The sequence below is a fragment of the Anopheles merus genome, chromosome 3L, assembly GCF_017562075.2.
Source record: "Anopheles merus strain MAF chromosome 3L, AmerM5.1, whole genome shotgun sequence".
Lineage (NCBI taxonomy): Eukaryota > Metazoa > Arthropoda > Insecta > Diptera > Culicidae > Anopheles > Anopheles merus.
Window position 1 is genome coordinate 39,206,993 of NC_054085.1, and position 25,425 is coordinate 39,232,417.

At 46.0% G+C, this 25,425-nt stretch overlaps 1 long non-coding RNA gene across 1 annotated transcript in view; it reads right to left on the reverse strand.

Moving 5' to 3' along the window:
• LOC121600484 overlaps nucleotides 1-25,425 on the reverse strand; it is a 35,234-nt gene that overhangs the window by 5,586 nt on the left and 4,223 nt on the right. The window contains exons 2-3 of the long non-coding RNA XR_006005831.1: nucleotides 18,482-18,520; nucleotides 1,950-2,170 (exon numbers count right to left, since the gene is read on the reverse strand). This is a non-coding gene — a long non-coding RNA (uncharacterized LOC121600484). The remainder of the gene's footprint in view (nucleotides 1-1,949; nucleotides 2,171-18,481; nucleotides 18,521-25,425) is intronic.

Here is a 25,425-nt window from a genome sequence, read left to right on the forward strand (position 1 = left end):
GTAAGCGGAACTGCACCCATTTCTCGCACACACACGCACCTCTGTCCGTAACACGTGGCACTAAAGCGCTCATCAGCTGCAGTCGATTATCGGCTGGAGTTCGCCATGCATCCCACGGGTCAGAAACTCAATTTCATCGAGCGCTTTGAAGCTCGTTTTTAATTAAACACAAATAGCGTCCCATCGGGGGTGCGCGGTGCGAGGATATGAAAATGATTGCCACGTGCTCGCACGGCCCCTGCGGGAGAGGGTACATGCTCACGGAAGCAAGAACACTACATTGTACTACTATCGGTGCAGCGATAAACGTTTTTTGCAATGCAAAAAGAAAGAAAGAAAGATGAAAAATGCACAAATGCACAGTCGAGAAATGCAAATAAAAGCGCGCGCAAGTAAATCGAAGTGCGTGGACAAAATAATTGCCGCAAAAGCTGAGCGGAACAAAGAGAAACTTGAAATGATTTTCATCAGCAGTTTTCAAGCCGCTCGTTTTTGTCTGTTGTTTGTTGGCCCAACAGACGGATACGTCGCTTCGCCGTTTTCATTTTTCCTGCCAATGAGGGCGTTGTTGTTTTCGACACGAGTGATTGCATTCCCTTTCTGCTCGCAAAACTTAAAAATTGATTGTCCTTGAAAAGAGCGATGAAAAATGAATGACAGTGAAAGAGCGCGAGAGAGGGAGAGAGAGGGATGGGAAAAGAGATGGACCGAGAAAGTGCGCGAGAGGGCGAGTGGAACATATGTCCCGGTGCTTTTTCCCGAAATCGTTGCCCGGGTAACATGAAGCGTGGTAATTTCGTGGAAAATGCAATTTAATCAAAATTAGTATTGTATTCATTTCATGCGACGTCCGGATCGTGTTCGTTTCGGGTTGATGGGATCACTTTTATGCGTTCGAGCTCTCGAACATCATCATCATCATCATCATCATCATCATCGTCAGCAGCATGGTTGCAGAAGTTTGCGCATAGTGGGTTTTACATTCAACGGGGGACAAACGGAAACAAAGGAGAAAAGTGCTGGTTCCAGGTAGCGGTATCTCACCCAAAATGAGTAATATGTGTGTACATGTCCGTTTCCGTTTATGACAGCCGGTGTATACCTTCTGTTGACTGCTTTCTTCACCATAAAAGTGACACCATTTTGTGGTTAAATGGTGCGGTTAAAATTGGTGCTCTCCATACTACCGGTGTCGTTACGTGTGTGTTCCGGAGGGAGTTGCAAAAATACGCATATGAACCATGCTTTGCCAAGGCGAAAGATGAGCCGGTTATGTCGAAAGCATTGAACCGGCTGGCATAGGGTGCTGCCGACCGTAAATTTACAGTTCAAATGTTTGCGACCTTTTTAATAAGAATATTATTCATGACACAGATGTGAGCCAGTCCGCTGTCAACGGCAGGAAGCGGCTCTCATCACCTACGAGCGCTGGCTTTACCCGGCTGACAGGAGATTTGGGTGCGATGAGAACCTAACCTTCCGAATTCCTACATCAATGGTAATGGCATTGAAATGCGTATCCGATTTATTGTATGTTGGGTGATAATTATTATACTGTGAGAACATATGAGCAATCATGACGTAAATACCATTTTATGGAGCACACATGAAAAGTAAGCTTTTCCATCCAATGGAAGCAAAAATCTTCATATACACTCTTAAATTGGTTACGCTTTGAAGCACATTTATATCATTTCTTCATTACACTTTCATGTGACTTTTGCTGGTACGCCAGTCCATTGCAAAAACATGTGATGCTTATTATTCACCCTTCTGATGGCAAAAGTTTAGCAGTAAGTAAAGTGAGCTAACATGAGCTTCGCAGCGCAAAGAAGCAAACCGGGGACAATTTCTTCATTCTTACTCCTGTTTCCACAACAACAGCACGCGGTGGGACATGGCGTGGAATGGCGTGGAAATGTATGCCGGGAAGGTTTAATAAAACTTACACACTTTATCGCAGTGTCGAGCTTGCGTCGAGTAACATGATCGGAGTTCTCATTCTTCTGCTGTGACTTCCGCTTCGTTCGCAGTGGCAGAAGCAGCAGCAGCAGCAGCGTATAGGAAACTGGTGCACAATCGTGACGAGAATTTTGCTGTCGTATTCGAGCTAAGTACACCAAGCGGGAAAGTGGAAGTCTGTAGGCTGAGCGTACGCTTTTCTGGTGCCCTGGAAAACAGAATGACAAAAGCAGACAAAACAAATCAGTTGGAAAATTAACATCATTTTTCGCATTTCCCTCTGATAGTGGTGGTAAAGAGGACAGAGGTTGGGTGTAAAACTTGCACGGTTGGAGTGCTGTACAAGCGTACGTACGTACGAAGTCGGATCACGAGAAAAAACAACTTCAAACTGTAAAAGTCAAGTAGAAGCAAACTAGCAGCAGTGTGTGTGTGTGTGTGTGTGTGTGTGTTTGTGTCAAAGCACAACGTAGCAATGCCGATTACAATGCAATGCCGAACTTGCGCTTCTGATGTACCGCTCCGCGCGGTAATTCGCAGTAGCAAGAGCTGGGAAAACTATCAACATTTTTGCTCTCAGATAGCTTTATGATCATCACAGTGTGGCAAAGTTTCTTAATCACTTGAGCCGGGAGGGCTGGGAAGAAGATTGCAGTGCACCCGAGCGTAAAGCTTCCAAACCTCTCAAGTGTGTTTGTGTGCACTTCTGTTGCTTAGCAGTGTGTTAAAGCAACGTTGTATACAGCTCGAATTTCAGTGTGGCAGTAAACCATCGCGCGCGTAAAAGATTCAGCACCGTCTTTCGATTCCTTTCGCCTGTGTTTCGACGAATCGAAACTAATTGCCACGCTGGCACGCCGTTCGCGAACGGTGAGCAATCATAAAACAACATAACGCCTAATGGACACAGGTTCTTGGCTAAATGACACTTTGGCTGCATCCCCAAACACACCATTTTAAACTAATCTCCAGCACTTCGTCCGACGTCCGAGTCTATTAATTCATGGAATTAGTAGCGTGCGCTAATTTAGCATTTTCCCAAAGTTGGCGGATGCGAATGTCCGGTTACATGGGCGATTAGATGAGGGAATTAAGAAGAAAAAGAAGTGGAAAGGAGAAGAGTTTAGGAAAACGATCCACCGACCGCTCGGTGGTCCACCTGTTGAACATTTGTCACCAACGAGAAGGAAGAAGCACATGCCGGTAGCCGGTATAGGGGCAGCGCGAACATTTTGGAATCCTTCGTTGGCCCACGCGCTCGCGCTCATCCTCTCTCTCTCTTTCTCTCTCTCTGTCTATCTCCTTCCCTCTGCGTAGTGTCCGTGGCCAAATTCCTAAACGTTCTCCAACAGCTCGTACGTACTAATGTTTATCAAAATAAATTAGCATGTTATGAATAGCTTGGACATGTCATTTCTCGTGTACCGCTCCGGATGTGCTCTCCGTACCATCCGGGTGCGCGCGTTTTGTATGTATACTGTTGTGTTGCCGTTGCGTTGTGTGCTTCCCGCCTTTATTTTTTTTGCAACATCCCACCAGGGGTTTGGTCGAGCTGCTCTCCTCGGCACTCCAGATGGTTCCCCGAGCCGTGTGGAGAGCGGAGCTAGGGCAGCGGAAGCTAGCCGGGCGTTTGATTGTATGTTGAAACGTTTCATCTCACAACAACACATTGGGAACGATTTTATGGTAGATTGGTACATTCATCCATTCTCCGTGGTTACCCGAGGGGATCGGCGAGGCAATCATTTAAAAGTGTACCGAAACGGAGAGAAAATGAAAAAAAGGAAAGCAAAGCTTCCTCAAAATTCAACAATGGACCAAAAATAACGCTCATAATTATTAATCTTTTCGCGGAATGGATTCGGCTGCCCGGTACGCTTGTCGTGTGCCGCTCAGGGTGGTGTGCGTTGTTTAAATAATTGTTTTCTCTCAAATTTCCTCCAAACATTGTACCGGTTTTGCGGACCAACACCCAAACGACCATCCTCAGCGGGTCGGCACTTGATGGATCATAACGCTTGCTGAAGCACACTGGTGTGGTCGTTTCCTTTTGTCTCGTGGAAGCGAAACTGTAGCCATGAACGATTCTGACACGGTTCTGGCAAGATGGAAACCAGCCAATTCTTCAAAAAAGAAAAACAAACCCGAGTAAAAACCAGGTGCACACAGACCTCTGCGCCACTTTGCTGCTGGCCATCGCTCAACTTGGACTAAAACAATAAACAATCCTATTGTTCGCACTTAATTTCATCGAATTCGACCGCACGGGACTGGCCAAAGGGGGTCGGGATGGTCGGTGTCCGCAATGGAGACGCATGGTTGTTTGTTTTTTAATTAATCCAACCGTTCCGGGGGGCAATTAATTAGCACACTATCCACACACACACACCCGGACGCATGGGGACTTCCAAGTGAGCAAACTCTAGGCTAGTGGGGTGCGCAATATGGTAGATTTCATTGCCACAAACACACGCACGTACACGCACGACCCAACCCAGGACGGTTGTCGTAAGTGAATTCCTTGTACGGTTAACGACGGTCACGTAAGTATGTGGGAAGAAGTTTCGTGTGGTTTTGCGAGGATGCAAGTGACAATGTGGGGTAGAGAAAGAGAGAGAGAGAGCGGCTAACTTTCTGCATTAAGGCGTGGAAGGTTGGCGTTGGTTCTGGGGCTAATTAATGTATCTCTGCCGCTGTTTGGGGTCGGCTGCTGTGTAGAGAACGGACGCTCAGTCAGTCCTGCAACGTCGTATCATCTAGTGAAGTAGATACTGATTCAATGGCAGCGGATTTTATCCCAATGAAGTTCCTCTAAATATGTCCGTAGCAAATCAATAGTACAACCTCAATCATCGGACGACGAATTCTGGGAAGAAAGCAGCTAACGGGGGTAAAGTTGGTCACGTTGAGTTCAAGAATCAACGAGAGTACGGTCATCTGCTCGATAGTCATTGACCGTGCTCGGCTTGGAAGGATCGTATCGAAGGCCACATTGACGAAGATGAAGGTGCTGATGGGTGACCACTTGGGACACTTAACTCATTGCAAGAAGTGGTCAAATGCATTCTTCCAGAGCTACTCTGATTATTCTGCTCAGAGCATAGCGAAGTGTCTCAATTGCACCGATAGTCGATGCAAGTGTTGGCCGTGTTGGCATAAAACGGAAGACGGAAAAACGGTTACCATTACGTCCGTCTTTCCGGGTGGAGCATGGGTGGATTTTCATGGTGACAATCGTGAAGACAGTAACATCACGTAGCAAGTCATGGCTGGAGTGGGGTTGGGATGGGTTCGATTCTCATGTGAATCTTTGTTGGCAGCATGCCACGAGCGACGAAACGAGTGGCTGGAGCTGGTTGTACGACATTGATTTTCAACCCGAGGCGACGTGGCTGAACGGTACTTGTTGACAAACCTATGTATGAAGTTGTCACGCTTAATACAATTAATGTGATCCTATCTTGGTGTAGGGCATTGATTCTTAAAGGCGACAAGACGTTGCATAGATCCAGCCCCTTCTCTCGCTCAGCTCAGGGAAAATGTCTCCGTTTCCCGAAAAATCCGCATTGCAGTAGACCTCCTAGAATGAAGGCAATGTCGCAACGTGAAGATACTCGCTATTGAAGTGTTTCCCGGCGCTTCATTACAACAACGGCGTGGAAAAGCGACGCTAGTCGATCGATCTAATTAGGTTTCATTTTGGAAAACGTTTAGCATACAAATGAAGTGAACTGTTTTTCATAACGCCAGGATGGAGGGTTGTTTTTTAAAGCATCCCTTGCTGGCGTTCGTGGGGTCTCGTAATGACAGCGCAAAACATCAAAGCCAAACACACTCGCACCGCGTAACAGGTTCCGTGCCGATGAAGTTGGAAGTTGTGATTTGGAAAGTTTTCAATTGCATATTTTAAAATCGCTTTTCTAACGCAAATGTGAGGAACCGAGGAAAGAAATATAAGGATTACGTGCATATTAAAATGCTACGCTGTGTGTGTGGGAGTGGGACGTGAAAATATGACTAAAGTTTTGTAGAATATGAGAGGAACGAATATTTAAAAGCCTGTTGAAGGCACACAGAAAGCTGTACGAAGAAATTAAATTTATTACAAAACCAAACGCTTGCAGGAGAGTGCAACATTCAATTTGGCGCTGGCAACAACAACGCTGGCAACAACAACGGAATCTTTAAACGAACGTCAGGTTTGGCGATGGAAAGCAGATTGCTTTATTGAGCGGAATAAAAAAAGCCGACCGCCATACCACCGAACGCCCAACACCCCCGTTCCAACGGGGCTGACGATGTGTAAATGACGTGATAATGCTGCCCAAGCTTTTCCAACCCCGAGAACGATGGACGGACGGGCTAATTTTTCAGTGTCATGCCCTGGTCAGTCAATAAATTGCTCTCTCTCTCCTGTCCCGGGTTCAACCGCTCCGCTTGTCCCGAGCTACCTGGGAAAATGAGCATGCATAGGATCGTGCACGTGTGTGAGTGTGTGACTGTGCTTGTGGATTTTCCAGCTTAATTAACGCTCAACAGCAGACAAATCTTGCCCTGAAGTGGTGGGCTGTGTGCGCGTGTGCACGTTCGTGTGCAGCTCACCGCCGTACCAGATGGGTAGCCACATTTTCGACGCGCGGCGAAAAGGAAACCACCGAGCCACTGGCACGATCTTTGTGGGGCAATGTGGGCGGCTTTTCGTTTGGCCCCGCGTGAACCTTTTGCGGAGTGTGTGCGTCACTTTCCCGTTGCTCTTTTCGGGACATGGAACAAAAAAAAGGCAACACGGAAACTTTGATGCTCCATGGGAAAACATTTGCGGCCAGCAGCACCACCAGCAGCAGCAGCAGCACAGTGACGAATTCCGCTGGTACGCTATTAATTATCACACCTAGCAGGGTAAGCGTAGGGACAGAAATGTTCCCTCCGGGTTTGTGGAACTGCGGCATACCGACAAGGAACAAGTATGAACGTCGGAGCGAGTGTTCTGATTGTTTGTGGTATAAATAGCTGGCTGGTAGCTCACATCGCTCTCGAAGACCGAGGGTGGGAGGCCAAACTGGTCGGAAGATCAACCGCGAACGCCAGTGAGATGAGCCTTCCTTGGGGTTCATCGGCATGATAACCGCCCGCCTGCTATAGGAAGTAGCACTTCCGTAGCATTTGCTGTCCTGCCAGTGGGCCCACTCATCAATGCCACAGCAGCGATGTCACAAGGTGGTGGGAGTAGGGCCCACCGATGGGACGCAAGGGAGGAAAAAATAAACCATCCGATAGGGGCAATCTCTCACTGCTTGCGTTCGGGCAAATCTCCGCTTTGGTTGGTGATGTGTTGCTGCTGTAGATAATTTATGATACCACACATATATCTTACGTCGAGTGTGTCCGCGCTCAATGATGTTTTCCTCATCCCCGCACGTTGGCAGCGGTGGATTGCTTCGGGGGGAGAGGTAAACTGGTTGAAAAATAAAGCGTTTACACGCGGACTGCCGGTCCCGTCAGTGCGGTCAGAGATGATTCCACACCTGTTTTATGAACAGTTTTCATTTCCATTCCCTCTTCATGTTCCTGATTTTCATGGCTGTATTGCGTTGAAGGTGACACACCGTGTATCGTAATCGTGCTTGTTCTTGTTGTTTTGCTTTAGTTCAACATTCAGCTTAAAGCGTATTTTATAATAAAAAAATCGAACAACATGAAAACCCTTTCTGGTCCAACCGAAAACAGTTTCCTCATCTTTCGAAACATCGCCTCCGGGCAGGCTGTTGGTTGCTTCTTTCCCGCACAGCGCATCAACGCATCTCCCGGAGTGCGTGTGCGTGCGTGAACGTCATAAACAAAATTTATCACACCGAGTCTCATCCTCACTTTCCACTCGGCAGCTGCACTTTCCAGACCCAATTTCCCAATGACATAGGGGCGCGTGCCACTGGGCGTCGGGTGCCTGAGCCGCCGGAAGGTGCATTGCCTAGCCCGCCAAAACGGGGCTGTTTTTTCTCCTTTTTCATTTCGGCAGTCAATTTTTGTTCCGTATGCTTTTCTCGCCTCGCGCGCTAGGGTTTGTCGCTCTCAGTCGGGGAAATTGAAGAGTTATGGTGTTAATTCTTTCCGCTCGTCAAATTCAAATCACTATAAATCTAATCTGGATCTTTTCCATATCTTTTCTCTCGCCGCCGTCGCCGCCGCCGCCGCCGTGGCATGTGGAAGATGAAGGGATAAAGTTTTTTGGTTTATATCTATGTGAGTGCTTTCCAACACAAGGTTTTCCCACAGCACAGCACAGGGGAAGCAGAGTGTCCGGTACGGCCAATCTTGTGCGCCCGATCCGTGTCGCATGTGTCGTCGACATCCTGCGAGCAGAGTGTGCGGTAAAAGAGTTAGGATGGTACGGCTCAGTTTTACGAGGTGCCTACAGTGATTTCATTTTTGTTTCTCCGGATTGCTCGACTGGCGGTGAGTGTGTATGTGTGTGTGTGGTATGTGTGTTTATGAAAGTTCATTCAAAATAACATCCCAAGAGCGTCGGTTGTGGTTTACGGAATGGTTGAACGATTGCGCTACGGGTAGCTCAGAAAAGCATTCCGAAATCAAATTTAGATTGTATCACGATAGTAAAGATGAAGAGTTTATTGCTCCACTAAATGGCTGTTCGCGGCAAACGTTGCTGTCTGCAGCATTACGTAGTCGCATGAATGTGAGAGTGGGCTTGCCGACTGTTGATTATGATTTTAGATCCAAACTGCTTAACTACTCATTCGCCAATTCCTTCCATCACTGTTCGCTACGCTCTTTATAAAGCACTGCTTGTGCTGCTTGTTGAGCATGATATACTGGTGAAGAAAAAAGTGCAAATTTCCTACGCAAACTTTCGTTTCGGTACTTTGGGGGTGAATTTTCCATCCAAAGGCATTTAGCGTGCGAACTAGAGCAAAGTCGTACTTAATGCCGAAGCAAACAAAGAAAAAAAATGGACTCCCCATAAAACCAACGTCGGCAACGAGGGGAGCCAGAAAAGATGAGGAAAAATCTCGCAATTTCGGGTCGAATGCTGGAGTGCTCTTAAACTTTTTTTTTATATGTTCAGCTCAAGCACGACAGTAAAACGATGCTCATTTTTGGCGCGCTGTCAGTTATTGCTTTACACATTCGTGCATGATTTATATGGCGATGAATTCATTGGGCAAACGATACCCAAACACGGGAACAACTTCATGGCCAATAATAATGCAAACGATCATCGTAAGGCGAGCTTAAACATTTACGAATGATAGCAGAAATTATGGCAGGCATTTAAAACAAGTTGTATAATGATTGATGGCATGTCTTTTTTTTACTCAAATTGACCTATGCTAGTAAAACATTTAAAATTTGGTAACAGTTGTCAAAACACCTTGAATGTTTGTCAGCCCGCTTTCTAGATTTTTTTAGATTTCCTGAATCTTCCTGTAAGTGAACATACAGGACACTCCTCTCATACAGAAGGCTAATCGCGCTCCTTTGTAATATCTGCCCCAATCAAAGTAACACCAATTCATCTCCCGCCAGATCATAAACAAGTCTGCAACGAGTTCTTTGTTTCTGATTGCTCACAATAAATAAGAAACTATACACATTTTGTATTCGTGTCACTATTTTCGATTCAAACTCATTCCCACCTGATGTGACCCGGTGCCGTATGTCACATTCAAAAATAATGTCGGTAAAATATGTCTTTCTAAGTACCTCGCACGCATGGTTGCGGTTGAACATGACGAAAAAGAAAAAAAAGAAAACGCCATTCCTTTGGATCATAAATTTCGACCCTCCTTCTTTTTCATTGTCGTACGCGGGCCTCAACATGCGAGAGCGGATAATCTTTCACTTAGAGAATTAATCTCAATTGTTGCGTGGCAGCACACCCTTTTCGTCATAAATTTCGTTGAATTTCGCATAAATCTAATTCAACTGTGCCGCGATCGGGAGGGAAATGAAAGCAAGCAGAACAAGAGAACAAGAGCTGAGGGCAGGAGAAAGAAAGAACATTTATTCCCATCCCGCCGACTCCCAAGCTAGTGATCAGCGGAGATGATCGTTCAAGAGGCCGCCCGGCACAAGTGGCTTCTGCTCGACGAGCTAGAATTCGATTCAAATATCTTTTCCACCGCACACTGCACAGGCCTAGCCCGAGCACGTTGTACGGTTACAGCCTTAGGCTTGGCCACAGAAAACTGCTTCCCTTTGAAAAGGGGGATTAGGAATGTGTGGTGTAAGTTAGCGCCACACAAGGGAGGAAGCAGATGGCAAGCGGACGGTACACGGTACGGCGTGTATCTTGTGCTTCAGTAAAAATAGCCCCGGCAAACAAACACCCCACCCCGAAGACGTCGTACCGGACGAGCGAGCGCGCGCTCGCGGCTTGGTGTAGGGATCGCGCATACTGAAAACATTAAGACGCGTAAAATTATCGTAAGGAAAACAAAGGAAAGTCTCCCACAACAGAGGGAATCTTCAGCGTGTGTTCGGATGGCTGTCGAATGCTGACGGTGCGCGTTCCGCGTCGTCTCACCAACACAGCGGCAGCGGCACCGGCGTACGCGTTGATCAACACCGAACGGCAAGCAGGGCAACCGTCCATTGATCTCTCGGATCGTTCACGGCTCGGGAAGGAGAGCCGGGGTGGGCAAGGTGTCGGTGTCGAGTACTATTAATATTTTGTGTAATGCTAAAAATAATAACATACATTTATATCTCGCTTTCTTGTTGCTTTCTATCGTTGCCGGGTTCGCTTTTGTTTTTTCCCCCGCGATCGCGAGAAAACCATATTTATGTTGGGCTTGCCGTGCGTGCGTATGATGTGGTGGCGTCCATTGGCTCTTGGAGCAGCGCAAAGAAATTGAATGTTTACCAACCATTGCTCGTTGGGGTTTTCCCCCTGTGTGTCGATGTAAATCGGTAAGATTGGTTTAAAGATTGCAATCCGTAGCTGATCGCTGGTACACTCTTTCGGGGGTTTATTTTTTGTTTGTTCTGTTCGTTTGTCTTTGATTTCTGTTCGACTTGTCTAGGTCACTTTAGCTTCGGTATGACCTGATTTGCGGGTGGTCGTGCTGTCGTGATTGCGTGGTGTTAAATGCTTAAAATGATGGAAGCGGGAATTGTTCTGTTGCTTGCTGCTGTTGGTTTTTCTCACATGCACGCACGGATGCTATTTATTATCGCAGCAGCAATCGTCCAACACCACTTCAGTGGTGGGTGACGCACGCAAGACAGATAGTAAATTTTAATTATTTGTAAAGAATTTAAATTGCTTCGGAAGCATCCGAAAAATGTGCCCGTCTTGGTGAGCGCGCGCGCGCTCGGGCCGGCAGATTCAAAGTATTTTTCATCCATACCGTGCTGTCATGTTTGGGCATTTAATGGCGACTGGGCTTCTGGCGGGGAATCGGACGGGCTAGCGGGAACTAGCTCTCCACGGGGACGGTACATAACCAAGACAAATGATTTCGCTTCTCGAATTTCAATCTAGCGGTACAGTGCGCCGTGTACTGGTCCAACGACACAGCAGCACACACGCGTGTATTCCTGCTTTATGTAAATGGACCACCCCCGAGGTGGAGCTGCACGCGGTGGATCATTAAACATAGCGAAAGACTAAGCGAATATCCCGAATTGCCGCTGTCACATTCATTTGCGCGAGTGAGGGCGTATGCTGACGAGGGAACGGCGTTTGATGGATCCACCTTCGCTCGACCGCGGCGGTTGCGGTTGCGGAAGAGTACGAGCGATCGGCAGGAGGGGAAGGATGACGACTATGGGAATCGTAAATTTGTCAGACAAGCCGTCCGGTGCCACACCACGGGACCGCCCTGCTGAGACCACGCCGAACGTAAGGCAATGGGACGGAAGCACATTATCAATTGAAATTAATGAACTTGTACCCGGGCAGGCGCTGCCATGCCGGTACAGTCTTCGATGGATTCCGATGCTAAATGATGTATGCGCTCGAAGATGACTCCATTACATTGCGGTCTATCCATCCGGATGGGCGGCAACTGCATACACCCACCGGAATCTGCAGTGACGTTTTTTGGCCTGATTTCCCATAAGCATTGGAGTCGCGCGCGTTCCGTGCTTTTTATGCGATACGTGCAGAAATTATGTTTGCCTTGACGATGTCATCGGAATTGAAACGAATGGACGCAATTACCGGACGTGATTCACTTTGCCGGTGGTGGAAAACTGCCAAATCGGCGTACAAATTAGATTGTTTTCGTGCAATCCATCCAACTCTCCGGCTCGAAAAAAAAGGCTGATTATGTTCGGTGAAAGTGGGTCGTGAAACGATGTTAATGACGTTATAAAGAAAGCCGTGCTGGAAGATCTTCCCACTGGCGTGACGAAGGAGGGACGTTTTCCATCATGGGACAACCGGAAGCGTCGCTCGAAGTCAAAGCTCGCTAAAAGAAACGGGGTCAGTAAACCGATCGGGCAAAGAAGGACATCCACCTCGGCAAACTGTGCTGAACCGTGAATTGTGTCATCGGATACGACGATTCGAAACGGCGCACTGCTCCTGCTACGCGCTCGATTTACGGCTTGTTGGTGGAGGGATGCGATGGATTGTCGTAAATTTCCTTCCTGATCGTGCCGCAGGCGAGCGGCAGAGGGCAGAGAGCGGAGAGAAGTGTTTCAGAGAGTATTTTCACTCCATTACTCGCGGTAAGCTGTTCAGTGTACGTTTGTTTTTCCGGTGTTTTGATCAACTCTGGCAGCGACGGTGTTTAATGGACTTTCAATATCGATGCTCTGCATTCCCGGGGAAATCACTTCCTGGCAGCAAGTGCGAGTGCGATGGGAAAGTGCCGGAGAAAGGGGAAAAATCACAACACAAATAGAAGGATAAATTTAATGACCCATTTGTCATCGGGACAACCGGCGCAGGAAGGCGTCCATCGTATCGACTGAATCAGGTACTAGGCTATAAGCGGAAAATAAAACTCCTCGGTGAGATGAGCGCATCTTGTTTTCCTTCATCGGCTAGGGAACGGTGAAAGCTAGGCTTCCGGCGCTGCCTAAAAAGCGTGAGAATTAGCTACGAATCGGTAAACAAGTCATTCCCCGAGGGAAGCTTTTAGGGATATCAGTTTTATGACGCAAACGGCAGACTCTCGCGACAAGTATCGAATAAGCTGTCAGAGGTAATAGAATTAAAGCACAGTGCGACAAGGCGATGATAGAGGAAGACTGCTACATTTTTATCAACCGTTGATAGACAGTAGAATATGCTTTCATAAAACATTGGCCCCAGACACACATAGGCATGATATACTCATTTGGGACTCCACTTTTACTCCTGCCTTTTTTCTACGATCTCCAGTAAAAGATCTTTTCAAACGATCCTCTTACGGTTGCATCATACGGTGTTGCTGTGCGGCATATGCCAGACATTGCCATCGACATATTTGACTTATGTGCCGGGCGAGCACCACTCACTTTTTTTGAGACACTGCGATATGTCTCGTCTTCCACATACACACATGCATGGCTTCCGAACAAAGAATCTGGTTCGTGTTTGGAGAGAACACGTGCCCTCCAGACGCATTCATTACATTCAACGAACATTCGACTGAGTGCCGAATATGATTGCACATGTTCCTTTGTTTGTTGGTCGTGTTGGGATGCTTTTCCATTTCTGGGTGAAGCACTAAACTCTTGGGAAACTTTATACTCTAGTTGTACTTGACTGTGCTTCTACTTCTACTTTCTGAGCTTATTTTTCACTTGTTTGCTTGTTGAGTCTTCCTCATTTCGGTTTTGAAAATTTGATGGCAACAAATTTGCATCAAAACTGTTTTAAACCCCCGAGTACTCGTGTCGTGCGTTATTAGATAGTTTTTCGTACCACCGAACACTTTAACCTTTAATCTGTAAGCGTGACGCACGCGGGGGTATGAATAAATTACTAAACGTAATCAACAAAAAAGTCCGGCTTCGATCAGAGCGGAGATAAAAGCTAACCAGATTTACCATAATTTACGCCTATGAAAAAGGCAAACCAAAAACGATAAAACATTCTTTCAGCTGTGTTTAGTTCGAGAGGAATTGAAACGCGTGAAGCGTAAATGCTGCAGCATCGCTTTTTCACTGTATATTTCAAGAGGGTAATAAATTAGATTGGATAATTTTGCCACCCAGAAAGAGAAACCCCCGTACAGCTTTGTTGGAGAAATAAAAAATCTACTCTTTCGCGACCATAGTAAGTTATTCCCCGAGGCAAGTGTGTGAACAAAAACAGCGTGTTTGTGTGTATGTGTGTCGGATCACGACGCTCCACCGAACGGCAAATAGATAGAATGAAACGGCTCTACTTCCTTGTCACTTTTAGGATATGAGTCGGAACATGTTTGATGCCGCATGGGCGTGCTCAATGAGGCGAGAGAAGCATAATATATGCGGAAGGAGAAAAAAGGAATCAGAAATGTCTGGACATGCCCGTCTGCCCGTCTGTTTTGTGTTTTTGGTACAAAAATTTATAGCAATTCTTTTCAACTTTTGTGCTAGCGCTGCTGGTTGAAGTTTGGAATATGCAACGCTTAAAAGCAAACCAACCACAGTGAACGTTGGTAGTTTGAATGGGCCACTGCCCTAGAAGCTGACATTATTTGCGTCTTCCTGTTTTGTGATGGAATTTTACGAGTATTGCCAAAGGTTATCCCAACCCCGGGGAAATAGTAATACATTGAAGGCAGCCAAGACTTCAGACTAGCCGAAGCCAGCCGTGTTGAAAGTAAATCCGGAACGTTCGCAATGCAATGCTTTGATTAGATGAAGGGCATAACTTTATCTGTGACCCCAAAGTTTTTGCTTTTAATGAGTAGGGCTCCATTAGACCTCCATAATTTGGCATGTCCTTTGAGATTTCCCACAAGCCCACGTTTGCGTGGGGTTATTGTTTGGTTTTAGTTTAGGATATGCAAAGGTTAAGTTATCCCAAATGAACGCAATACACGAAAAAAGGAAGTAAAACAAACGGATTCAAGCCCATCAATCCTGCACCCACACACACACATCTTCACAGACACTTTGATTGAAGGTAAAGGCATAAACTTCCAGCAATCCAGCTCAGACTGACGTAGTAAAGGTTTCGATAAAGAGTGAGGCTCTTGCACCTCGGACTACGATTCGTTTATCTGTGCAATTGCCAGCTCTGTTTATAGGAAGGAAGAAGGGAGGGAGAGTGATGTTTTCTTCGCTTTCGAGCTGGTGTGGTTTTGTATGAAGTGCGTAAAAATGTCTTAACCTTGTTTTCAAACAAAAAAAAATCTCTGCTATAAAAACAGGAACAAAAGCTATCCTTTTAGGTGTGGTAGCACGGGACTGGGGGAGTGTTGTAGAGTCGGTTAAAGGATATCTTAGTCCATTCATTGTTTGAACCGGTGAAGCCTAAGGGTTCTGTTTCCGAGTTGCTACTACTGTGTGCTTTTTTTTCTACTTTTCCAACTACTCAGAGCAGAGGTCATTGTCTCAAGTATGAGGAGCAAGCGTACCTCAGTACACGGTCTCAGCGCTGTCGAAGAAGACAGTCCGGAGAGAAGGGAAAAGTCATCGAAATTTACAAGCTTCAGCCTTCTTCAAACCCACGCCCAGTCCCAACGGTGACTATTGAGCCAAGCAGATAAGACAAACGTCGAGCGAGCGATAGTTCAGTGGGGACAGTAAAAATAAAGTGTACTCCTCCTCACAAGGGGCACCGCCCCAATCCTCCGCTAGAGAAGGTTTGCTCGAAAGGGATAGGCCCGAGACCCCCCTCGGGGATGGGCACTTGCGTGCGATGACGTGCTTCCGGATCGGGTTGTCGTCGGTAGAGCCGCTGGACGCTCCTCTGCTCCCGTGCCCCAACGCTCGAGGAGTAAAGCAAGGCATATAACAATAAATTTTAAGTGTTGTTCAGGAGCAGCTGCTGATGTGTTTTGTTTTGCCTTTCCGTTGCTGTTGCTTCACTATCGTACTGTTTCACCATCAGTTGTACAGTATCGCGACTACAGCAAGCGTACGCAATATTTTGTTTTCTTCATTCGACTGGTGGTGTGGATGTTTTTTTTACCCACTGATGCCCTTGTACCACGATGGCTCATATTTTCTTTCGCCCACCACAAACGCTCGCCACCCGTCGCTCGTCCTCTGAAGACAATCGCGAGCATGTACCCCGCCGCGTTCCGATGCTCTGTTGCCGTACAAAGTTGCAGCTGTTTGGAGGTAAAATTTTCAGCACTTTGCAACACCACCACCGTGCAGTGAGGTGGAGCGTAAGAAGGTAATAAAAACGTGCTGAATGCTCATCGAACGTCAGATGGAAGGTGAAGGCAAAGTGGTGGGAGTGAAATCCTGCACTTGTCTTTGGTGTTACGCCTCAAATCATAGCGACATTGAAAACCGGAATGGTGAGGGATGGAAAGGAGGAAAAGAAAACACAAAGCGTAAAATAAAGTTTTAGGGGGTAGTATTTCTTAACCCTTTCAAAATTCGGCATCGACATGTAAGCTCCCATGTTGGTAAACTGCCTTAAAAGCTCTCAGTTGGTGGTCGATTTATTTAGATTAGCCGAGTTAGGTCCACCTGTTGGGATGGTATCAAGTGGCGTACAAGGTGAACAAGCAAACACTTTTGTGGTTAAGTGCTTCGATAGCTTCTTGGGCTAAGTATGTGAAGCATAGCAGACATTTCAAAGGAATTAAGAGACTGTACACAATTGCAAGCACAATTGATTATTATCTCTTTAGAACAAGACTGAGAACAAGTTTGAGGAATCTTTGGACCTTAGCAATTAAAACCAGAGTGAGCTATTGAATGATTCTTTGTGTGTAACATACGTGCTTGATGAAGAGCACATGGATCCGTTCTTAATTGAATCTAGTCTTGAACATGAGTTTGCTTTTCGAAATCTAGCTCTCTTGTCTTTCATACTGCTACCAACAACCAGCACCCGTGGATGTAGATGTCCACAGTCCAAACCGCATCAATTATGGCTTGACATAATGATGGATAATTTAATACTCCCCCACCTGGATGCGGATGCACCGGATTTCCCGGATGCTTGGACCAAATCCCTTGACAAACCACACCCCAACACCAGTGACAGCGTTGATCGGATTTTCCCAAACGCCATTAGGGTAAATAAGAATGAATTTATTTAATTCCACGTCACATCACTGTGGGCCCTCGTAGGGAAAACATAGGAGGAGCACTCTGTCCCACCACATACTGCTTAAAAGAGAAAGTTGAAACTATCGACCGCAACAAGAACGCAGAAGCATGTCGAGGGATGTTTTAATTTTAATTTATTGAACAGTTCTGCCGTAGTGATCGACGAGACAGGAAGCGCGTTTGTATTGTCATGCTGCTGCACCATTGCAAACAAGGGGGCGGATTTTCCGAACAAGTCTCTTGCCACGTTTCCGTTCACAGTCGTTCATTCGGTGGGATATACCATGTGAGTGGATAATTTATGATGATGCGGTGTAGAATACCAGCCGTCATCATTTCGACATCAATTGTTTTCAACCGCCCCGAAAGACGCGTGCACCACTGGCTGAGGATGGACGTGTTCGTGGCAACTGTTCCCGGTGGCCACCGGTATATGGTGTATTCAATTTCAAACGAGTCGTCGCTGGCCGTAGGCACGCGTGCGAGTGGAATCTCGGAAATTAAAACATCACCTACAAGGAGGGTGTGGGACACTTTTCGTGTCTCGGGTTTTATGGTGCTGTGGTTCCGTCCGTTGTTTCCTTCGCCGAAAAGACTCAACCAACAGCGACGACCCTCGGGCCTGTCTCGGGTGATATAAAAGACAAATAGAATCACTGCAGTCGGCCGTGGCGAAGCATGACCGGGGAGACCGGCGAAGCAAGTTGTTCGGGCACACGAAGGAATTCGTCTGCCAGTGTGTCGAGACTTCGGGTTGTTGGCGGTCGAGTTTGCGGTGTAAATTTATGGCAGTTGGTTTTAATTTTGATTACCACGCTCAAATGATTTTTAATAATCGTAATTAATGTTGGGACTCGCGTTTCATTGTTCTGTTGGCTGGCTGCATGGTACGTACACAATAGTGACAACTGTATCACGTATCGCAGCTGCCGCCACCCTCCACCGCTACGAGCATCGTGTACGAAAATCTGACGGCTCATTAGAGAACGATCTTGCTTTACCGACGACACACTGCTTGTATGGCAGCAGCAGCCGATGGTGTCACATTTAATGATACGGTTCTTTGCTGTAATCTCGAACTGTGCTGTGAGCGGTTGTTGCTCGTAGTGCCGGCTGGTGTGTTTAATGTTTTGTACATGCATAGATAATTAGGGCCAGTTCTACGGGGGGAGCGCATGGGAAGGAATGGTTGTAAGTGTTGTCGTTTTACGTGCCATAAATATCGCTTCAATTTGTCACAATCATACTACCGATGAGTTTCACCTTATAGACGTACGGTGTATAGCTTTGAAAGACTTTTGAAAATAGTAAATTTCGGTATGCAAAAAGCTCTTACCAATTATTGTCTGATAGTATTTTGTTCCATTATGTGATCCTGAAGTAATAGAGAGGTAGAGAGAGAGAGAGAGAGAAAGAGAGAAAGAGAGAGAGAGAGAGAGAGAGAGAGAGAGAGAGAGAGAGAGAGAGAGAGAGAGAGAGAAAAAATTAAACAAACTGTACTACATTTGAAATACTCACAAACGATAAAAGGTTTTAAAATAACAAATAGATTTTTTTACTTTACACGGCGACCATCGTGCAACCTAAGCCCAGTTTACCGGTAATGGGTTTGGCTGTGTTACGAAGGTTTTCTGCTGATTGTTTTAAAAACGAAAAAACACTCGAAACGCTCTCCCTTTAAGCCGATTATGTACCATCGGTCTCGAACGTGGGCCGAACGGCGATAGAAGCTGTCATCGTTTCGCCTGCTCTATGAAGGTCGAGCTAAACCGACAACCAGCTCAATTGGAACGTAAATTGGACCAGATAACATTGGTTTCCATTTCTTTCGTAGAGAAAAAGTTCCAAATTTGGTCTGTTCAACAAACGAAGCAAAAACAAAGATAAAGTTGGAATTGTTGGAATTTGTCCTACAGCAAAATTTCACCAACCACCGTGAGCGGTACGAGACGCGAGCAACCAGTGGCAAAGCCCTGATCGGACCGTGCAACACTTGCCCACATACACACATACACACTCACTCATAGCACACGCACACGCTGGCCCGTCCGCTCGTCACCATTAATCGTGGCTGTGTAACGTAAAATGTACAAAAACTCTGACAGCCAAGCAAAACATAAATGCAAACTCTGGTGGAATAGGGGTTGGAAACGGGAAAAGAGAAGAAAGACTGAAATTACGAAAAAGAAAAGGCGATCGAGCCGACCTAGTGGGCTGGTTGCTGGCTTGGGCGGAAAGCGTAACAACAGTCAAAACGATCGTTTTGGCAAATAAAAATTTGTTCTGTCATGTACTTGAAACAACCGGTGGAAAATGATGTGTGTGTGTCTGTGTGTGCGTGATTCAAGGAGAGAGATAGATAGAGAAAGACGTAGAGGGAGAGAGAACGAAACACACCAAAACTGAGCGGCAATTGTGAGCAGACTTTTCCGAGTAAGAAAGACGACTTATGAAAAGCGACAGGCAAAAGCGATGGAGGAAGGAGAGTTTTGAAGAATCAGCACTGTGGCAGTGGCGAATAAAAATAGCTCCTCAAGCCAACCAGGATGCGTGTGCACAGGGGCAAGTGTTGTGCTGTCCGAAAGGGGTGGTTGAGGCTGGTGAGACACGGTATTTTATGGAAAATGGTGTGTAGCGGGACCGGCAGGGCAGGGTTAAAGTGAATGTCGAAGAAATATGATGCCGCATCACTATTCCTTCTGTGCGATGCTCAACAGCGGCGAACGGTTTTAAACTTAAGTTTTTTGCCTTCGCAAACTGCTAGATCGGGATTTGCGCCATCAGATGTCAGATCGAAATGGACACAAATCGGTGCGTCGTATGATAGCGCAAGCTGGCCGAACTGCTTTGCTGGTGCGTTTGTTGCAGTGGCAGCATTTGGCTTCGATCGGCCTGGGCGTGCGAAGGCACGATCCGTGCCTTGTGGTCTTGTGGTTAGCAGTGTGTCGCCCGAACCTGTTCTTTCCGTTGCGCTGAAACGCACACCGAAGGTGGTGAAAAGTTGCCCGGAAATTAATGAGTCAATTAGGATGAGTGAAAGGATTCCGTGTCTAATGATTCATGGCATGGAGTGGTTTCAGCAACCACCCGGGGGTGGTTCCCACTGCAATACGCGCGCCCGGTCAGGCTCCGGTGCGATTATAGCTTATTTATGAAGGCAGCGAGCAATGCCTTCTCGTTAGAGCGGGAAACCCTGAACGGGAGTGGGCCACGCTTCGAGGCGAGATTTGTGTCTATTGCTGTACGTTCTGTCGTGATGGATAGGTTCCTTTCTGCATGCTGCTGCTGCTGCTGTTGCTGCTGGGTGATCGTGTTTGTAGAGAAGTGTTTTTTTTACTTCAGTCTCAGAGCCTTTACACATATGGCAAGCCTTTACAGTCTCTGCTGGTGTTGGTGGTGGTCTTGGTAAAGAATCAAGCGGAAGGAAAACGATGTAAGCGCGTCGGTTCGCTGTTTATAAAACGGCAATCGCTCATTTTCCAAACCATCGACGTAACGCGCCCAATCGTTTGTCACTTCGTTAGGATTTCAGCAGAAGGCAGAGAAAGCATCTTACCGAAACTTTCTACTGGGAAATCATTGAATTGGAGTCGGAATGTAAAAAAAAAAAAAACATTTGAACTGACATTGGTGAACGCTTTATGTAAGTTCATACCAGTGAAACCAAAATTTATCTGCAATTACTTAAAATTACTTAAAATGTTCAAAAATGAATCTGTTCAACACCAAAATGTCTTAAAACACAATGAATGCTTTAAGCAAACCATTGGAAGGAAGAACAAGGAGTAAGGGAATAGTACACGAGTTGGCGGAGTAATTCAATTTTCTTGCTTCCAAAAACCGATAAACGATTGAAAGCAATTTAATCTTCCATCGATAAACACATGCAAAACATCTCGCTCTCTTGGTAAATTGCTTGAAGAAAGTGGCAAAAAGCAAGGATGGTGAAGAAATTCCATCAAGAAGCAGTCGATGGAGATTTATTGATAGGAGCGTAGGTGGTAGCGTTGGGGTTTTTTTACGGCGCACGTATGTGTGTGACCCAGTTACTGAACTGGATTAGCTACCATTGCTTAGCCCGGTAGTGTGATACTCGCGATTTAATTCCCTGACTCTGCCTTACCAGCAAAAACATTGAAAGCAAGGCTTTTTATCGCGATGAGCCACTTAGCGAATGTAGATGACGTTTCCCGAACCGAATCGGGCCCGCGTCCTGGGGCCGTAATCGTTTGTCTTATTTATTACGCGGCGGAAGTTCGACGGAGAAGAGTTTCCTCGCTTTTGGATTCTTGGAAGCGTAAGCAAAGTCATTGAAGGATGCGAAATATGATGGTGGGATTAATGTGAAACTTGTGACGGGGGACGCGATCGTTTCGGTGCTTGTGCGGGAAGGTCTCGCCGGGAAAGTGTCTGCTCGTGCTTGATTGGGATGGATCGTTAATCCATTAAAAGGAATAAGCGGTGGAAGATAAATCGATTACATTGCACTTAATAGCAGTCGGCAATCGTGCCCGATTGGTGTCAGCTGATGGACGGCAATTATATTCCCTGTATGATTGCGTATTGTTTTTGTAAGTGTGCTGAGAAGCAAAGATAAGTAAAAGCAAACGGAAATGTGGAGTATGAAAGAGTTTTGGGACTAATTGGAAGCACATATAAAAACACTTTGGTCGGATCTGCTAGGATGACGGCGGACGGAAGAGGTATTATTTTCCGTTCCTAATGAAATAAATTATCAGAAAAATCTACTTTGCTTTCCTTCACGTGTGCCCTTTCATACGCCGTTCGGGATCGTTGGCACGGTGTTTGCCACAATAATATTTTGTTTGCTATCATTGCTTCGGCAAATGTTTGATCTTTGGTGAGAAAATACCTCCATCGTTGTGGTTTTCGTCGTCGTCGGCATCGTCGTTTTCATCTTCGCTGTCGTTGGGGCAATCGTCTGCCATTTGACACAAAGGCAAACTGCATCAAAGGAAACCGAAACACCAGGGAAAATGCTACTCAAACCACTATCCAACCGGTAAGCTTCCGACGTATGTGGTTGTGCGGTGGTTTTGGTGTGATTCACACGTACGCCTCCACTAACACCATCACTACCGCTGCCGACATTAGGTCACTGCCGGTCCATTAAACGGTGCCAGCAGGGAAGTGTTGGTATCGTGTGACCGAACCAACCGGCGTCGTTCGTCAATTGGTAAGGTAATAGAGCGACGCCACCTCTCCGCACGGCTCGGAACCGCACGTTATTGGCAATTTCCCACCTTTCCACCGTTCAATGCGCGGTGCTCCGGCAGCGGTGCTGGAAACGATCGCTGCAAATGGGTTGGCTGTCATAAGTTTTGAAACGCGATCTCGCCTCCGCTTGCACGTCTCAGGCAACCGACAGGGCAATGGGTATGGCTGGCTTTGCACCCGGACAGCGAATGTGTGTAAGGCGATGAAAGACTGTGGAAAATACTCTTCTCCTTCGTATCAATCGAATGAAGCAGCAGGCGAAATTTATTGATGCGTGATTGTTGTGTATTCGAATGGATCGAACAGAGACAACCAATAGGATTGCACGGTGCCAAACGGTACTTGCACGGTCACGTGGAAAGTTGTTAACAGAGGCATCATTGCATGGAGTGATAAGCAGAAGAATGTCGCTTTCCGTAGCATTGCAAGCTGAGGGATTTTCGTTTATTCTCTAACTGAGCTCGAACGAATTTTTCAAAACGAGGCAAAGATGGCAAGGCAAACGTTTGAATACTTGAGCTGAAGAGCCTTTCAGCGATGCGTTCGTCAAGATGGCTTTTGCTGGCTGGGTAGGGGAATCTGTACACAGTGCAAACAGACCTGCTTCTTGCTGACAGTGTACATTTCCGCATCGGAAAAGCGCTTGAAATTAACCGCCGATCAGGAAAGCATTGAATCATGTCTACGCAATTTCACTTCTCAACTCTGTGTCACGTGGTGTTGGTTGTGTACGCACTTGATGCACTAATGCAACCGATGCGATTGCATTTAGTGGGGTGAGGGGATCCGTGATGGTACAACAGATCGCAAACAGAGTGAACATTTTCCGATCCATTTACATTTCAGATTGATTTTGCTGTTTACCATCTATCGAAAGGATTTGTTGTTGGTTTTCTTCCTCCGCCTCTGAGAGTCAGTCAATCTCTGGCTTTCCGTTGATGCCACTTTTGAACGTTGAAGGTTTGCCCGTACACGATGCGTAGTGAAAAGTACGCTTGTTTTGCCTCCTACCAGCTATGACCAGCCAGCCAATCAGGGAATTCTTAAGCTTTCTTAATACTCTCTTTCTAGGGCATACAGTAACGAGCACTTGCATTACCTCTGGCGAGTGACCGTGTGCACCGTCGAGCGAACTGCAATCAAATTGGATTATTCCTGTGTCCGTGGGACGGCCAACGAGTTTGCTACATTTTATTCACCCGCATTTAACAGTCGTCCAATTTTAAAGCGTATGCTTGTTGGTAGTGTTTATTTCCTCATCGCGTTTTATTTCTTTCTCTTTTTCTCTCTCTATCTCTTCTCCCTCGTTCTTCGAGGTTATTTGGCGTTTGATGAAAAACGCGAACAACAGACAACGGATTTGCCTGAGGAATGTTGATGGTTTATCTGGCGTGGCGTACATTTCACGTGTATTATTTTTGTCCACGATGTTTCGAGGCGTAAAGATAACTGCCTCTTTCATTTTTCGCTTGCAGGATAGATTGGAAGTTGTTTGGTTTTTTGCACCGGTTTTTTGTTTTAGTCTCCGTTTTTGCAATGTGCAAAAAATGGTCTTCCATTAAGCGAAAATTTATGGCCAAGCTTCGTGCGAACGGGTGTAGCAGCTCTTATTGTGCATCTTCCTTTAGGAAAGTATTTGAGAGTTTTGTTTGTTTGTTTTGTTTTGAGAGCAGAGAAATGTAAAGTGGCTGACCGTTTGCGATGGCCCAGTTATCTCAACCATCCTCAGGCAGGTACGAATTGTCGCAGACTGTTTTTAAGATTTATATTTTATAGGAATAACTATTGCTCCTCGCTTCAGTCTACTCTCATTGAAATTTTAATTTTAAAGTATAATACATTCAAGTGTACAATGTAAATAAAGAAAATAGTTGCACAACAAAGATTGATATGACAGGAGAGAAATAAATTTTAAATATGTTTAGCACCTGCATTTGCCTCAGCATGATTCGCCTAAACTATGACAATAAATGTGAATTACACTGGACTACGTATGAGCAACACGAAGCAACTATTAAACATCGTCTAGCGTGCTGAGCTACAACAGCGCAGAATACGCGTCATGCACTGTTGCTTTGGGGGTGATATGCCACAAGAGCTCCCAAAATTGCTACCGCATCACCAACGACCAGTGTAAGAAAATACAATATGAATCATCATAATTCATGTTTACGATTTGATGTCGCTTTATGATGTCGTTGCGTGGTGATAAACCGTGGTTTCCTGCTTCAAGCAGGAAGCGCTCCTCTTGGCCCGCAAGAGAACGCCCGGAAGGTACCGTACGGCTGCGATAAGCTTCACACTGCCGGTAATTGTGTGAAGATTAGGAAATTCGCATCGCCTCATTGAGTCACGTGTCCCCGAAGGGTGAATTGCCGATAAGATACGAGCTACGAGCTGTACGGTATGACAGCTGTCATAAAAACTTCCGACAAAGTTCGGCAGAAATTGGTCGGGACTGATAGAAGGAATTGGTGGCGAAATTTACCATTTGCAGCAGGATATTGAGGACAAATCCCGAGACACCTAAGATAAACCTATAGCATTTCGATGTATGCTTTGCTTCAGGTTGTCAGGATATGGAAACAATACAATGAGCGAATACATTGGTCATGCGGCTGGTAAGAGTGCTCTTTTCGTGTGTTTCAATTAGTTTTGTGAGACATAACATACATAGACATACTACAGTAAGAAAACATGATTGTAAGAATATAGAAGGATAGAAGAATATTGAATATGATAAATTTTTTTTTCACATTGAGTGTCAGGAATAGAGTTCAATGACTGAAGGTGAAACGCCATCGTGCTGATCAAATTATTAGCCAGACGTTTACACCCAACAATGGTTGTCACATGGCTGAAAGTTGTCACACAAACGGAGAGCTTACCATAAAATTATTGGAAAACACAGAACGCTGTCATTCATTGTGCTCAAACCACAACCTACATTTATGCGAGTGGGAAGCCTGTCTTTTCTCTAGCTTCTTTTTGTCACACTGCCAACCCTTCCAACAAAAAGCGTCTTGCTGCGGTGACGGCAGC